Source organism: Ascidiella aspersa, chromosome 2 (genome assembly GCF_963924565.1).
Source record: "Ascidiella aspersa chromosome 2, kaAscAspe10.2, whole genome shotgun sequence".
Lineage (NCBI taxonomy): Eukaryota > Metazoa > Chordata > Ascidiacea > Phlebobranchia > Ascidiidae > Ascidiella > Ascidiella aspersa.
In genome coordinates, this window is record NC_139448.1 from 39510144 (window position 1) to 39519768 (window position 9625).

Consider the following 9625-nt stretch of genomic DNA (forward strand, 5'->3'; position numbering starts at 1 on the left):
AAATAAGTTGTCGTGGCCGAGTGGTTAAGGCGACAGACTTGAAATCTGTTGGGCTCCGCCCGCGTAGGTTCGAATCCTGCCTACAGCGAATATTTATTTTAATTCTTAAAGTGACAAAAATACAGTTTGAAAATTTGTTTTCGTTTCTTTTTGACAAAAGTTGTCGTGGCCGAGTGGTTAAGGCGACAGACTTGAAATCTGTTGGGCTCTGCCCGCGTAGGTTCGAATCCTGCCGACAACGAATATTTATTTTAATTCTTAAAGTGGCAAAAATACAATTTTTTTGGTTTCATTTTGAAATAAGTTGTCGTGGCTGAGTGGTTAAGGCGACAGACTTGAAATCTGTTGGGCTCTGCCCGCGTAGGTTCGAATCCAGCCGACAACGAATATTTATTTTAATTCTTAAAGTGACAAAAATACAGTTTGAAAATTTGTTTTCGTTTCTTTTTGACAAAAGTTGTCGTGGCCGAGTGGTTAAGGCGACAGACTTGAAATCTGTTGGGCTCTGCCCGCGTAGGTTCGAATCCTGCCGACAACGAATATTTATTTTAATTCTTAAAATGACAAAAATACAGTTTGAAAATTTGTTTTCGTTTCTTTTTGAAATAAGTTGTCGTGGCCGAGTGGTTAAGGCGACAGACTTGAAATCTGTTGGGCTCTGCCCGCGTAGGTTCGAATCCAGCCGACAACGAATATTTATTATAATTCTTAAAGTGGCAAAAATACATTTTTTTTGGTTTCTTTATGACATAAGTTGTCGTGGCCGAGTGGTTAAGGCGACAGACTAGAAATCTGTTGGGCTCTGCCCGCGTAGGTTCGAATCCTGCCGACAACGAATATTTATTTTAATTCTTAAAGTGGCAAAAATACAATTTTTTTTGTTTCATTTTGAAATAAGTTGTCGTGGCCGAGTGGTTAAGGCGACAGACTTGAAATCTGTTGGGCTCTGCCCGCGTAGGTTCGAATCCTGCCGACAACGAATATTTATTTTAATTCTTAAAGTGACAAAAATACAATTTGTTTTTTTTTCTCATTGACATAAGTTGTCGTGGCCGAGTGGTTAAGGCGACAGACTTGAAATCTGTTGGGCTCTGCCCGCGTAGGTTCGAATCCTGCCGACAACGAATATTTATTTTAATTCTTAAAGTGGCAAAAATACATTTTTTTTTGTTTCTTTATAGTTGTCGTGGCCGAGTGGTTAAGGCGACATACTAGAAATCTGTTGGGCTCTGTCCGCGTAGGTTCGAATCCTGCCGACAACGAATATTTATTTTAATTCTTAAAGTGACAAAAATACAATTTGTTTTTGTTTCTTATTGACATAAGTTGTCGTGGCCGAGTGGTTAAGGCGACAGACTGGAAATCTGTTGGGCTCTGCCCGCGCAGGTTCGAATCCTGCCTACAACGAATATTTATTTTAATTCTTAAAGTGACAAAAATACAATTTGTTTTTGTTTCTGTTTGACAAAAGTTTTCGTGGCCGAGTGGTTAAGGCGACAGACTTGAAATCTGTTGGGCTCTGCCCGCGCAGGTTCGAATCCTGCCGACAACGAATATTTATTTTAATTCTTAAAGTGACAAAAATACAATTTGTTTTTTTTCTTATTGACATAAGTTGTCGTGGCCGAGTGGTTAAGGCGACAGACTTGAAATCTGTTGGGCTCTGCCCGCGTAGGTTCGAATCCTGCCGACAACGAATATTTATTTTAATTCTTAAAATGACAAAAATGCGGTTTGACAATTTGTTTTTGTTTCATTTTGAAATAAGTTGTCGTGGCCGAGTGGTTAAGGCGACATACTAGAAATCTGTTGGGCTCTGCCCGCGTAGGTTCGAATCCTGCCGACAACGAATATTTATTTTAATTCTTAAAATGACAAAAATACAGTTTGACAATTTGTTTTTTTTTTCTTATTGACATAAGTTGTCGTGGCCGAGTGGTTAAGGCGACAGACTTGAAATCTGTTGCGCTCTGCCCGCGTAAGTTCGAATCCTGCCGACAACGAATATTTATTTTAATTCTTAGAGTGACAAAAATACAATTTGTTTTTGTTTCTTTTTGACAAAAGTTGTCGTGGCCGAGTGGTTAAGGCGACAGACTTGAAATCTTTTGGGCTCTGCCCGCGTAGGTTCGAATCCTGCCGACAACGATTTGATTTTTATTTTTAAAGTGACAAAATTACAAATTGTTTTTGTTTCATTTTCACATAAGTTGTCGTGGCCGAGTGGTTAAGGCGACAGACTTGAAATCTGTTGGGCTCTGCCCGCGTAGGTTCGAATCCTGCCGACAACGAATATTTATTTTAATTCTTAAAGTGGGAAAAATACATTTTTTTTGTTTCTTTATAGTTGTCGTGGCCGAGTGGTTAGGGCGACAGACTAGAAATCTGTTGGGCTCTGCCCGCGTAGGTTCGAATCCTGCCGACAACAAATATTTATTTTAATTCTTAAAGTGGCAAAAATACAATTTTTTTTGTTTCATTTTGAAATAAGTTGTCGTGGCCGAGTGGTTAAGGCGACATACTAGAAATCTGTTGGGCTCTGCCCGCGTAGGTTCGAATCCTGCCGACAACGAATATTTATTTTAATTCTTAAAGTGGCAAAAATACAATTTGTTTTTGTTTCTTTTTGACAAAAGTTGTCGTGGCCGAGTGGTTAAGGCGACAGACTTGAAATCTGTTGGGCTCTGCCCGCGTAGGTTCGAATCCTGCCGACAACGAATATTTATTTTAATTCTTAAAATGACAAAAATACAGTTTGACAATTTGTTTTCGTTTCTTTTTGAAATAAGGTGTCGTGGCCGAGTGGTTAAGGCGACATACTAGAAATCTGTTGGGCTCTGCCCGCGTAGGTTCGAATCCTGCCGACAACGAATATTTATTTTAATTCTTAAAGTGACAAAAATACAATTTGTTTTTGTTTCCTATTGACATAAGTTGTCGTGGCCGAGTGGTTAAGGCGACAGACTTGAAATCTGTAGGCCTCTACCCGCGTAGGTTCGAATCCTGCCGACAACGAAAATTTATTTTAATTCTTAAAGTGACAAAAATACAATTTGTTTTTGTTTCTTATTGATATAAGTTGTCGTGGCCGAGTGGTTAAGGCGACAGACTAGAAATCTGTTGGGCTCTGCCCGCGTAGGTTCGAATCCTGCCGACAACGAATATTTATTTTAATTCTTAAAGTGACAAAAATACAATTTGTTTTTGTTTCTTTTTGAGATAAGTTGTCGTGGCCGAGTGGTTAAGGGGACAGACTTGAAATCTGTTGGGCTCTGCCCGCGTAGGTTCGAATCCTGCCGACAACGAATATTTATTTTAATTCTTAAAGTGACAAAAATACATTTTTTTTTGTTTCTTTATAGTTGTCGTGGCCGAGTGGTTAGGGCGACAGACTAGAAATCTGTTGGGCTCTGCCCGCGTAGGTTCGAATCCTGCCGACAACGAATATTTATTTTAATTCTTAAAGTGGCAAAAATACAATTTTTTTTTGTTTCATTTTGAAATAAGTTGTCGTGGCCGAGTGGTTAAGGCGACATACTAGAAATCTGTTGTGCTCTGCCCGCGTAGGTTCGAATCCTGCCGACAACGAATATTTATTTTAATTCTTAAAGTGGCAAAAATACAATTTGTTTTTATTTCTTTTTGACAAAAGTTGTCGTGGCCGAGTGGTTAAGGCGACATACTAGAAATCTGTTGGGCTCTGCCCGCGTAGGTTCGAATCCTGCCGACAACGAATATTTATTTTAATTCTTAAAGTGGCAAAAATACAATTTTTTTTGTTTCATTTTGAAATAAGTTGTCGTGGCCGAGTGGTTAAGGCGACAAAGTAGAAATCTGTTGTGCTCTGCCCGCGTAGGTTCAAATCCTGCCGACAACGAATATTTATTTTAATTCTTAAAGTGGCAAAAATACAATTTGTTTTTATTTCTTTTTGACAAAAGTTGTCGTGGCCGAGTGGTTAAGGCGACAGACTTGAAATCTGTTGGGCTCTGCCCGCGTAGGTTCGAATCCTGCCGACAACGAATATTTATTTTAATTCTTAAAGTGACAAAAATACAATTTGTTTTTGTTTCCTATTGATATAAGTTGTCGTGGCCGAGTGGTTAAGGCGACAGACTTGAAATCTGTTGGGCTCTGCCCGCGTAGGTTCGAATCCTGCCGACAACGAATATTTATTTTAATTCTTAAAATGACAAAAATACAGTTTGACAATTTGTTTTCGTTTCTTTTTGACATAAGTTGTCGTGGCCGAGTGGTTAAGGCGACATACTAGAAATCTGTTGAGCTCTGCCCGCGTAGGTTCGAATCCTGCCGACAACGAATATTTATTTTAATTCTTAAAGTGACAAAAATACAATTTGTTTTTGTTTCCTATTGACATAAGTTGTCGTGGCCGAGTGGTTAAGGCGACAGACTTGAAATCTGTTGGGCTCTGCCCGCGTAGGTTCGAATCCTGCCGACAACGAAAATTTATTTTAATTCTTAAAGTGGCAAAAATACAATTTGTTTTTGTTTCCTATTGACATAAGTTGTCGTGTCCGAGTGGTTAAGGCGACAGACTAGAAATCTGTTCGGCTCTGCCCGCGTAGGTTCGAATCCTGCCGACAACGAATATTTATTTTAATTCTTAAAGTGGCAAAAATACAATTTGTTTTTGTTTCTTTTTGACATAAGTTGTCGTGGCCGAGTGGTTTAGGCGACACACTTGAAATCTGTTGGGCTCTGCCCGCGTAGGTTCGAATCCTGCCGACAACGAATATTTATTTTAATTCTTAAAGTGGCAAAAATACAATTTGTTTTTGTTTCTTTTTGACATAAGTTGTCGTGGCCGAGTCGTTAAGGCGACAGACTAGAAATCTGTTGGGCTCTGCCCGCGTAGGTTCGAATCCTGCCGACAACGAATATTTATTTTAATTCTTAAAGTGGCAAAAATACAAATTGTTTTTGTTGCTTTTTGACATAAGTTGTCGTGGCCGAGTGGTTAAGGCGACAGACTAGAAATCTGTTCGGCTCTGGCCGTGTAGGTTCGAATCCTGCGGACAACGAATATTTATTTTAATTCTTAGAGTGACAAAAATACAATTTGTTTTTTTTTCTTATTGACATAAGTTGTCGTGGCCGAGTGGTTAAGGCGACATACTTGAAATCTGTTGAGCTCTGCCCGCGTAGGTTCGAATCCTGCCGACAACGAATATTTATTTTAATTCTTAAAATGACAAAAATACAGTTTGACAATTTGTTTTCGTTTCTTTTTGACATAAGTTGTCGTGGCCGAGTGGTTAAGGCGACAGACTTGACATCTATTGCGCTCTGCCCGCGTAGGTTCGAATCCTGTCGACAACGAATATTTATTTTAATTCTTAAAGTGACAAAAATACAATTTGTTTTTGTTTCTTTTTGACAAAAGTTGTCGTGGCCGAGTGGTTAAGTCGACAGACTTGAAATCTGTTGGGCTCTGCCCGCGTAGGTTCGAATCCTGCCGACAACGAATTTATTTTTATTTTTAAAGTGACAAAAATACAAATTGTTTTTGTTTCATTTTCACATAAGTTGTCGTGGCCGAGTGGTTAAGGCGACAGACTTGAAATCTGTTGGGCTCTGCCCGCGTAGGTTCGAATCCTGCCGACAACGAATATTTATTATAATTCTTAAAGTGGCAAAAATACATTTTTTTTTGTTTCTTTATGACATAAGTTGTCGTGGCCGAGTGGTTAAGGCGACAGACTAGAAATCTGTTGGGCTCTGCCCGCGTAGGTTCGAATCCTGCCGACAACGAATATTTATTTTAATTCTTAAAGTGGCAAAAATACAATTTTTTTTGTTTCATTTTGAAATAACTTGTCGTGGCCGAGTGGTTAAGGCGACAGACTTGAAATCTGTTGGGCTCTGCCCGCGTAGGTTCGAATCCTGCCGACAACGAATATTTATTTTAATTCTTAAAGTGACAAAAATACAATTTGTTTTTTTTTCTCATTGAAATAAGTTGTCGTGGCCGAGTGGTTAAGGCGACAGACTTGAAATCTGTTGGGCTCTGCCCGCGTAGGTTCGAATCCTGCCGACAACGAATATTTATTTTAATTCTTAAAGTGGCAAAAATACATTTTTTTTTGTTTCTTTATAGTTGTCGTGGCCGAGTGGTTAAGGCGACATACTAGAAATCTGTTGGGCTCTGCCCGCGTAGGTTCGAATCCTGCCGACAACGAATATTTATTTTAATTCTTAAAGTGACAAAAATACAATTTGTTTTTGTTTCTAATTGACATAAGTTGTCGTGGCCGAGTGGTTAAAGCGACAGACTGGAAATCTGTTGGGCTCTGCCCGCGTAGGTTCGAATCCTGCCTACAACGAATATTTATTTTAATTCTTAAAGTGACAAAAATACAATTTGTTTTTGTTTCGTTTTGACAAAAGTTGTCGTTGCCGAGTGGTTAAGGGTACAGACTTGAAATCTGTTGGGCTCTGCCCGCGTAGGTTCGAATCCTGCCGACAACGAATATTTATTTTAATTCTTAAAGTGGCAAAAATACAATTTTTTTTTGTTTCATTTTGAAATAAGTTGTCGTGGCCGAGTGGTTAAGGCGACATACTAGAAATCTGTTGGGCTCTGCCCGCGTAGGTTCGAATCCTGCCGACAACGAATATTTACTTTAATTCTTAAAGTGACAAAAATACATTCTGTTTTTGTTTCTTTTTGACAAAAGTTGTCGTGGCCGAGTGGTTAAGTCGACAGACTTGAAATCTGTTGGGCTCTGCCCGCGTAGGTTCGAATCCTGCCGACAACGATTTTATTTTTATTTTTAAAGTGACAAAAATACAAATTGTTTTTGTTTCATTTTCACATAAGTTGTCGTGGCCGAGTGGTTAAGGCGACAGACTTGAAATCTGTTGGGCTCTGCCCGCGTAGGTTCGAATCCTGCCGACAACGAATATTTATTATAATACTTAAAGTGGCAAAAATACATTTTTTTTTGTTTCTTTATGACATAAGTTGTCGTGGCCGAGTGGTTAAGGCGACAGACTAGAAATCTGTTGGGCTCTGCCCGCGTAGGTTCGAATCCTGCCGACAACGAATATTTATTTTAATTCTTAAAGTGGCAAAAATACAATTTTTTTTGTTTCATTTTGAAATAACTTGTCGTGGCCGAGTGGTTAAGGCGACAGACTTGAAATCTGTTGGGCTCTGCCCGCGTAGGTTCGAATCCTGCCGACAACGAATATTTATTTTAATTCTTAAAGTGACAAAAATACAATTTGTTTTTTTTTCTCATTGAAATAAGTTGTCGTGGCCGAGTGGTTAAGGCGACAGACTTGAAATCTGTTGGGCTCTGCCCGCGTAGGTTCGAATCCTGCCGACAACGAATATTTATTTTAATTCTTAAAGTGGCAAAAATACATTTTTTTTTGTTTCTTTATAGTTGTCGTGGCCGAGTGGTTAAGGCGACATACTAGAAATCTGTTGGGCTCTGCCCGCGTAGGTTCGAATCCTGCCGACAACGAATATTTATTTTAATTCTTAAAGTGACAAAAATACAATTTGTTTTTGTTTCTAATTGACATAAGTTGTCGTGGCCGAGTGGTTAAAGCGACAGACTGGAAATCTGTTGGGCTCTGCCCGCGTAGGTTCGAATCCTGCCTACAACGAATATTTATTTTAATTCTTAAAGTGACAAAAATACAATTTGTTTTTGTTTCGTTTTGACAAAAGTTGTCGTTGCCGAGTGGTTAAGGGTACAGACTTGAAATCTGTTGGGCTCTGCCCGCGTAGGTTCGAATCCTGCCGACAACGAATATTTATTATAATTTTTAAAGTGGCAAAAATACAATTTTTTTTTTATTTCATTTTGAAATAAGTTGTCGTGGCCGAGTGGTTAAGGCGACATACTAGAAATCTGTTGGGCTCTGCCCGCGTAGGTTCGAATCCTGTCGACAACGAATATTTATTTTAATTCTTAAAGTGGCAAAAATACAATTTGTTTTTGTTTCTGTTTGACAAAAGTTTTCGTGGCCGAGTGGTTAAGGCGACAGACTTGAAATCTGTTGGGCTCTGCCCGCGCAGGTTCGAATCCTGCCGACAACGAATATTTATTTTAATTCTTAAAGTGACAAAAATACAATTTGTTTTTTTTTCTTATTGACATAAGTTGTCGTGGCCGAGTGGTTAAGGCGACAGACTTGAAATCTGTTGGGCTCTGCCCGCGTAGGTTCGAATCCTGCCGACAACGAATATTTATTTTAATTCTTAAAATGACAAAAATACAGTTTGACAATTTGTTTTTTTTTTCTTATTGACATAAGTTGTCGTGGCCGAGTGGTTAAGGCGACAGACTTGAAATCTGTTGGGCTCTGCCCGCGTAGGTTCGAATCCTGCCGACAACGAATATTTATTTTAATTCTTAAAATGACAAAAATACGGTTTGACAATTTGTTTTTGTTTCTTTTTGACATAAGTTGTCGTGGCCGAGTGGTTAAGGCGACAGACTTGAAATCTGTTGGGCTCTGCCCGCGTAGGTTCGAATCCTGCCGACAACGAATATTTATTTTAATTCTTAAAATGACAAAAATACAGTTTGACAATTTGTTTTTGTTTCTTTTTGACATAAGTTGTCGTGGCCGAGTGGTTAAGGCGACAGACTTGAAATCTGTTGCGGTCTGCCCGCGTAGGTTCGAATCCTGCCGACAACTAATATTTATTTTAATTCTTAGAGTGACAAAAATACAATTTGTTTTTGTTTCTTTTTGACAAAATTTGTCGTGGCCGAGTGGTTAAGGCGACAGACTTGAAATCTTTTGGGCTCTGCCCGCGTAGGTTCGAATCCTGCCGACAACGATTTGATTTTTATTTTTAAAGTGACAAAAATACAAATTGATTTTGTTCCATTTTCACATAAGTTGTCGTGGCCGAGTGGTTAAGGCGACAGACTTGAAATCTGTTGGGCTCTGCCCGCGTAGGTTCGAATCCTGCCGACAACGAATATTTATTTTAATTCTTAAAGTGGGAAAAATACATTTTTTTTTGTTTCTTTATAGTTGTCGTGGCCGAGTGGTTAGGGCGACAGACTAGAAATCTGTTGGGCTCTGCCCGCGTAGGTTCGAATCCTGCGGACAACGAATATTTATTTTAATTCTTAAAGTGGCAAAAATACAATTTTTTTTGTTTCATTTTGAAATAAGTTGTCGTGGCCGAGTGGTTAAGGCGACATACTAGAAATCTGTTGGGCTCTGCCCGCGTAGGTTCGAATCCTGCCGACAACGAATATTTATTTTAATTCTTAATGTGGAAAAAATACAATTTGTTTTTGTTTCTTTTTGACAAAAGTTGTCGTGGCCGAGTGGTTAAGGCGACATACTAGAAATCTGTTGGGCTCTGCCCGCGTAGGTTCGAATCCTGCCGACAACGAATATTTATTTTAATTCTTAAAGTGACAAAAATACAATTTGTTTTTGTTTCTAATTGACATAAGTTGTCGTGGCCGAGTGGTTAAAGCGACAGACTGGAAATCTGTTGGGCTCTGCCCGCGTAGGTTCGAATCCTGCCTACAACGAATATTTATTTTAATTCTTAAAGTGACAAAAATACAATTTGTTTTTGTTTCGTTTTGACACAAGTTGTCGTTGCCGAGTGGTT

At 39.0% G+C, this 9625-nt stretch overlaps 48 non-coding genes across 48 annotated transcripts; all 48 read left to right on the plus strand.

The window, feature by feature from the left end:
• The first annotated feature begins 159 nt into the window (after positions 1-159).
• Positions 160-241, plus strand: Trnas-uga (transfer RNA serine (anticodon UGA)). The gene has a single exon. It is a non-coding gene; the product is annotated as a tRNA-Ser (tRNA).
• A 215-nt stretch (positions 242-456) lies between these two features.
• Positions 457-538, plus strand: Trnas-uga (transfer RNA serine (anticodon UGA)). The gene has a single exon. It is a non-coding gene; the product is annotated as a tRNA-Ser (tRNA).
• A 71-nt stretch (positions 539-609) lies between these two features.
• Trnas-uga (transfer RNA serine (anticodon UGA)) lies at positions 610-691 on the plus strand. Its single transcript has one exon. It is a non-coding gene; the product is annotated as a tRNA-Ser (tRNA).
• A 62-nt stretch (positions 692-753) lies between these two features.
• Positions 754-835, plus strand: Trnas-aga (transfer RNA serine (anticodon AGA)). The gene has a single exon. It is a non-coding gene; the product is annotated as a tRNA-Ser (tRNA).
• Positions 836-897: 62 nt separating this feature from the next.
• Positions 898-979, plus strand: Trnas-uga (transfer RNA serine (anticodon UGA)). The gene has a single exon. It is a non-coding gene; the product is annotated as a tRNA-Ser (tRNA).
• A 63-nt stretch (positions 980-1042) lies between these two features.
• On the plus strand, positions 1043-1124 carry Trnas-uga (transfer RNA serine (anticodon UGA)). Its single transcript has one exon. It is a non-coding gene; the product is annotated as a tRNA-Ser (tRNA).
• A 201-nt stretch (positions 1125-1325) lies between these two features.
• Trnas-gga (transfer RNA serine (anticodon GGA)) lies at positions 1326-1407 on the plus strand. Its single transcript has one exon. It is a non-coding gene; the product is annotated as a tRNA-Ser (tRNA).
• A 63-nt stretch (positions 1408-1470) lies between these two features.
• On the plus strand, positions 1471-1552 carry Trnas-uga (transfer RNA serine (anticodon UGA)). Its single transcript has one exon. It is a non-coding gene; the product is annotated as a tRNA-Ser (tRNA).
• A 62-nt stretch (positions 1553-1614) lies between these two features.
• Trnas-uga (transfer RNA serine (anticodon UGA)) lies at positions 1615-1696 on the plus strand. The gene has a single exon. It is a non-coding gene; the product is annotated as a tRNA-Ser (tRNA).
• Positions 1697-1767: 71 nt separating this feature from the next.
• Positions 1768-1849, plus strand: Trnas-aga (transfer RNA serine (anticodon AGA)). Its single transcript has one exon. It is a non-coding gene; the product is annotated as a tRNA-Ser (tRNA).
• A 217-nt stretch (positions 1850-2066) lies between these two features.
• Positions 2067-2148, plus strand: Trnas-uga (transfer RNA serine (anticodon UGA)). Its single transcript has one exon. It is a non-coding gene; the product is annotated as a tRNA-Ser (tRNA).
• Positions 2149-2209: 61 nt separating this feature from the next.
• Positions 2210-2291, plus strand: Trnas-uga (transfer RNA serine (anticodon UGA)). The gene has a single exon. It is a non-coding gene; the product is annotated as a tRNA-Ser (tRNA).
• Positions 2292-2346: 55 nt separating this feature from the next.
• Positions 2347-2428, plus strand: Trnas-aga (transfer RNA serine (anticodon AGA)). The gene has a single exon. It is a non-coding gene; the product is annotated as a tRNA-Ser (tRNA).
• Positions 2429-2490: 62 nt separating this feature from the next.
• Trnas-aga (transfer RNA serine (anticodon AGA)) lies at positions 2491-2572 on the plus strand. The gene has a single exon. It is a non-coding gene; the product is annotated as a tRNA-Ser (tRNA).
• Positions 2573-2635: 63 nt separating this feature from the next.
• Trnas-uga (transfer RNA serine (anticodon UGA)) lies at positions 2636-2717 on the plus strand. The gene has a single exon. It is a non-coding gene; the product is annotated as a tRNA-Ser (tRNA).
• A 216-nt stretch (positions 2718-2933) lies between these two features.
• Positions 2934-3015, plus strand: Trnas-uga (transfer RNA serine (anticodon UGA)). Its single transcript has one exon. It is a non-coding gene; the product is annotated as a tRNA-Ser (tRNA).
• A 63-nt stretch (positions 3016-3078) lies between these two features.
• Trnas-aga (transfer RNA serine (anticodon AGA)) lies at positions 3079-3160 on the plus strand. The gene has a single exon. It is a non-coding gene; the product is annotated as a tRNA-Ser (tRNA).
• A 63-nt stretch (positions 3161-3223) lies between these two features.
• On the plus strand, positions 3224-3305 carry Trnas-uga (transfer RNA serine (anticodon UGA)). Its single transcript has one exon. It is a non-coding gene; the product is annotated as a tRNA-Ser (tRNA).
• A 56-nt stretch (positions 3306-3361) lies between these two features.
• On the plus strand, positions 3362-3443 carry Trnas-aga (transfer RNA serine (anticodon AGA)). Its single transcript has one exon. It is a non-coding gene; the product is annotated as a tRNA-Ser (tRNA).
• Positions 3444-3651: 208 nt separating this feature from the next.
• Positions 3652-3733, plus strand: Trnas-aga (transfer RNA serine (anticodon AGA)). The gene has a single exon. It is a non-coding gene; the product is annotated as a tRNA-Ser (tRNA).
• A 207-nt stretch (positions 3734-3940) lies between these two features.
• On the plus strand, positions 3941-4022 carry Trnas-uga (transfer RNA serine (anticodon UGA)). The gene has a single exon. It is a non-coding gene; the product is annotated as a tRNA-Ser (tRNA).
• Positions 4023-4085: 63 nt separating this feature from the next.
• Trnas-uga (transfer RNA serine (anticodon UGA)) lies at positions 4086-4167 on the plus strand. Its single transcript has one exon. It is a non-coding gene; the product is annotated as a tRNA-Ser (tRNA).
• A 216-nt stretch (positions 4168-4383) lies between these two features.
• On the plus strand, positions 4384-4465 carry Trnas-uga (transfer RNA serine (anticodon UGA)). Its single transcript has one exon. It is a non-coding gene; the product is annotated as a tRNA-Ser (tRNA).
• A 353-nt stretch (positions 4466-4818) lies between these two features.
• Trnas-aga (transfer RNA serine (anticodon AGA)) lies at positions 4819-4900 on the plus strand. Its single transcript has one exon. It is a non-coding gene; the product is annotated as a tRNA-Ser (tRNA).
• Positions 4901-5406: 506 nt separating this feature from the next.
• Positions 5407-5488, plus strand: Trnas-uga (transfer RNA serine (anticodon UGA)). Its single transcript has one exon. It is a non-coding gene; the product is annotated as a tRNA-Ser (tRNA).
• A 61-nt stretch (positions 5489-5549) lies between these two features.
• Trnas-uga (transfer RNA serine (anticodon UGA)) lies at positions 5550-5631 on the plus strand. Its single transcript has one exon. It is a non-coding gene; the product is annotated as a tRNA-Ser (tRNA).
• A 62-nt stretch (positions 5632-5693) lies between these two features.
• Positions 5694-5775, plus strand: Trnas-aga (transfer RNA serine (anticodon AGA)). Its single transcript has one exon. It is a non-coding gene; the product is annotated as a tRNA-Ser (tRNA).
• A 62-nt stretch (positions 5776-5837) lies between these two features.
• Positions 5838-5919, plus strand: Trnas-uga (transfer RNA serine (anticodon UGA)). Its single transcript has one exon. It is a non-coding gene; the product is annotated as a tRNA-Ser (tRNA).
• Positions 5920-5982: 63 nt separating this feature from the next.
• On the plus strand, positions 5983-6064 carry Trnas-uga (transfer RNA serine (anticodon UGA)). The gene has a single exon. It is a non-coding gene; the product is annotated as a tRNA-Ser (tRNA).
• Positions 6065-6120: 56 nt separating this feature from the next.
• On the plus strand, positions 6121-6202 carry Trnas-aga (transfer RNA serine (anticodon AGA)). Its single transcript has one exon. It is a non-coding gene; the product is annotated as a tRNA-Ser (tRNA).
• A 63-nt stretch (positions 6203-6265) lies between these two features.
• Trnas-gga (transfer RNA serine (anticodon GGA)) lies at positions 6266-6347 on the plus strand. Its single transcript has one exon. It is a non-coding gene; the product is annotated as a tRNA-Ser (tRNA).
• A 208-nt stretch (positions 6348-6555) lies between these two features.
• Positions 6556-6637, plus strand: Trnas-aga (transfer RNA serine (anticodon AGA)). Its single transcript has one exon. It is a non-coding gene; the product is annotated as a tRNA-Ser (tRNA).
• A 63-nt stretch (positions 6638-6700) lies between these two features.
• Trnas-uga (transfer RNA serine (anticodon UGA)) lies at positions 6701-6782 on the plus strand. Its single transcript has one exon. It is a non-coding gene; the product is annotated as a tRNA-Ser (tRNA).
• Positions 6783-6843: 61 nt separating this feature from the next.
• Trnas-uga (transfer RNA serine (anticodon UGA)) lies at positions 6844-6925 on the plus strand. The gene has a single exon. It is a non-coding gene; the product is annotated as a tRNA-Ser (tRNA).
• Positions 6926-6987: 62 nt separating this feature from the next.
• Positions 6988-7069, plus strand: Trnas-aga (transfer RNA serine (anticodon AGA)). Its single transcript has one exon. It is a non-coding gene; the product is annotated as a tRNA-Ser (tRNA).
• Positions 7070-7131: 62 nt separating this feature from the next.
• On the plus strand, positions 7132-7213 carry Trnas-uga (transfer RNA serine (anticodon UGA)). The gene has a single exon. It is a non-coding gene; the product is annotated as a tRNA-Ser (tRNA).
• A 63-nt stretch (positions 7214-7276) lies between these two features.
• On the plus strand, positions 7277-7358 carry Trnas-uga (transfer RNA serine (anticodon UGA)). The gene has a single exon. It is a non-coding gene; the product is annotated as a tRNA-Ser (tRNA).
• A 56-nt stretch (positions 7359-7414) lies between these two features.
• On the plus strand, positions 7415-7496 carry Trnas-aga (transfer RNA serine (anticodon AGA)). The gene has a single exon. It is a non-coding gene; the product is annotated as a tRNA-Ser (tRNA).
• Positions 7497-7559: 63 nt separating this feature from the next.
• Positions 7560-7641, plus strand: Trnas-gga (transfer RNA serine (anticodon GGA)). Its single transcript has one exon. It is a non-coding gene; the product is annotated as a tRNA-Ser (tRNA).
• A 354-nt stretch (positions 7642-7995) lies between these two features.
• On the plus strand, positions 7996-8077 carry Trnas-uga (transfer RNA serine (anticodon UGA)). The gene has a single exon. It is a non-coding gene; the product is annotated as a tRNA-Ser (tRNA).
• Positions 8078-8140: 63 nt separating this feature from the next.
• On the plus strand, positions 8141-8222 carry Trnas-uga (transfer RNA serine (anticodon UGA)). The gene has a single exon. It is a non-coding gene; the product is annotated as a tRNA-Ser (tRNA).
• Positions 8223-8294: 72 nt separating this feature from the next.
• Positions 8295-8376, plus strand: Trnas-uga (transfer RNA serine (anticodon UGA)). Its single transcript has one exon. It is a non-coding gene; the product is annotated as a tRNA-Ser (tRNA).
• A 71-nt stretch (positions 8377-8447) lies between these two features.
• Positions 8448-8529, plus strand: Trnas-uga (transfer RNA serine (anticodon UGA)). Its single transcript has one exon. It is a non-coding gene; the product is annotated as a tRNA-Ser (tRNA).
• A 71-nt stretch (positions 8530-8600) lies between these two features.
• Trnas-uga (transfer RNA serine (anticodon UGA)) lies at positions 8601-8682 on the plus strand. Its single transcript has one exon. It is a non-coding gene; the product is annotated as a tRNA-Ser (tRNA).
• Positions 8683-8888: 206 nt separating this feature from the next.
• Trnas-uga (transfer RNA serine (anticodon UGA)) lies at positions 8889-8970 on the plus strand. The gene has a single exon. It is a non-coding gene; the product is annotated as a tRNA-Ser (tRNA).
• A 200-nt stretch (positions 8971-9170) lies between these two features.
• Positions 9171-9252, plus strand: Trnas-aga (transfer RNA serine (anticodon AGA)). The gene has a single exon. It is a non-coding gene; the product is annotated as a tRNA-Ser (tRNA).
• A 63-nt stretch (positions 9253-9315) lies between these two features.
• Positions 9316-9397, plus strand: Trnas-aga (transfer RNA serine (anticodon AGA)). The gene has a single exon. It is a non-coding gene; the product is annotated as a tRNA-Ser (tRNA).
• A 63-nt stretch (positions 9398-9460) lies between these two features.
• On the plus strand, positions 9461-9542 carry Trnas-gga (transfer RNA serine (anticodon GGA)). The gene has a single exon. It is a non-coding gene; the product is annotated as a tRNA-Ser (tRNA).
• Positions 9543-9625: the final 83 nt, after the last annotated feature.